Below are 2,250 nucleotides of genomic sequence, written 5' to 3'. Positions count from 1 at the left end.
TGTGATGCATCCATGTAGGATGTATCATGGAAGTTGAAGTCTCCCATATCCATAACCCTGTAATCTTTTACACATTTCCTTAATCTGTTTGCATATCCATTCCTCATTGTCCCGGTGGCTATTGGGAGTTAAATTTATGATGTTAAATTTGTTGTTTTGTGGCAGCAGTACAGTGCAAGACATAAAAACATGAGGAGCCTTGATGATGGATGCTGCTTTTTTTGAGGCATCGCCTCTTGAAGATGTCCTCGATGGCGGGGAGGGTTGTGCCCATGATGGAGCTGGCTGAATCTGCAGCCGCTTTCGATCTTGCACATTGGAGCCTCTGTACCAAGCTGTGAAGCAACCAGCCAGAATGTACTGTAGTGGTTAGTGTAACAAAGTGCCAGTGACCCAGGTTCAATTCCGGCCGCTGTCTGTAAGGAGTTTGTACGTTCTCCCCTTGTCCGCGTCGGTTTCCTCCGGATGTTCCGATTTCCTCCCACATTCCAAAACGATGTACGGGTTAGGAGCTGTGGGCATGCTGTGTTGGCATCAGAAGCGTGGCGACACTTGTGGGCTGCCCCAGCACATTCTCAGTAACGCAAAAAGATGCATTTCACTGTGTTTTGATGTACATGTGACTAATAAATGAATATGTTATTACATCTGGAGAAACGTGCGAGGGTCTTTGGTGCATGATGCTATTACAGCGCCAGTGATGCAGGTTCAATTCCGGCTGCTGTCTGTAAGGAGTTTGTACGTCCTCGCCATGTCTGCGTGGGTTTCCTCCGGGTGCTCTGGTTTCCTCCCACATTCCAAAGACGTATGGGTTAGGAAGTTGTGGGTGTGCTGTGTTGGCGCTGGAAGCGTGGCGACACTTGCGGGCTGCCCCCAGCACATTCTAAGTAACGCAAAAAGATGGGTGTCTCGATGTACATGTGATGAGTAAATAAATACCTTTTTGCATCTGGAGAAATGTGCAAGAGTCTTTGGTGATGTCCCGAATCTTCTTGAACTTCTAACAAAGTAGAGCCACTGGCGTGCCTTCCTGGTGATTGCATCAATGTGTTGGGCCCGGGACAGACCCTCTGAGATGTTGACACCCAGGGAGCTACACATACTTTCCACTGCTGACCCCTCAATGAGGACAGGTGTGTGTTCTTCTGACCTCCCCTCCCTGAAGTCCACAATCAGACCCTTGGTCTTGCTGAGGCTGAGTGTGAGGTTGTTTTATTTTTGACACCACTTGACCAGCCGATCTGTCTTCGTATAACTTCGATGTACTGATGTGAAGGAATGATCTGTATGCAGGACAAGTTTTTCCCCACTATCCCTGGGTACCCGTGACAGCGATAAGACACTCACCAACTTTTACCGATGCACCACAGAAACCATCCTATCCGGATGTATCACGGCTTGGGACGGCAACTGCTCTGCCAGGGACCGCAAGAAACCACAGAGTTGTGGACACAGCCCAGCGCGTCACGGACACCAGCCTCCCCTCCGCGGACTCTTATGTTTACCTCTCGCTGCCTTGGTGAAGCAGCCGGTATAATCAAAGACCCCCACCCACCCGGGACATTCTCTCTTCTCCCCTCTCCCATCCGGCAGAAGATACAGGAGCCTGAGGGCACGTCCCACCAGGCTCAAGGACAGCTTCTACCCCACGGTGATAAGACTATTGAACGGTTCCCTTATACGATGAGATGGACTCTGACCTCACGATCTACCTTGTTGTGACCTTGCACCTTATTGCACTGCACTTTCTCTGTAGCTGTGACACTTTACTCTATACTGTTATTGTTTTTGCCTGTACTACCTCAATGCACCCTGTACTGCCTCAATGCACCCTGTACCACCTCAGTGTAACTGCACTGTGCAATGAATTGACCTGTACGATCGGTTTGTGAGAAGTTTTTCACTGGACCTCGGCACAAGTGACAATAATAAACCAGTACATATAGACGGGGAGGAAAGGTTTCGCGGGCCAACGGGACTAGGTTGGATGGGCAGCTGGGTCGGCAGGGCTTGGACGTGCCGAAGGGCCAGTTTCGCTGCGGAAACCTCCCCAAACTTCTGGGACAGTTTCAACTTTACACATCTGTCCTCTGATTGGCTCAGCCAGCTCTGATTGGCATCCAGTTCTGTGCTCTGATTGGTTCACCCTGCAGCGATCGGCGCCCTCTCCCGCTGGGCATACTGGACTCTGATTGGATGGGACTTCTGATTGGCGCCGCTCTCTGTGTCCTAATTGGATGCACCCTCATT

The sequence above is a fragment of the Pristis pectinata genome, unplaced genomic scaffold (assembly GCF_009764475.1).
Source record: "Pristis pectinata isolate sPriPec2 unplaced genomic scaffold, sPriPec2.1.pri scaffold_125_arrow_ctg1, whole genome shotgun sequence".
Taxonomy (NCBI): domain Eukaryota; kingdom Metazoa; phylum Chordata; class Chondrichthyes; order Rhinopristiformes; family Pristidae; genus Pristis; species Pristis pectinata.
Note: the sequence above shows the minus strand (reverse complement) of the source record.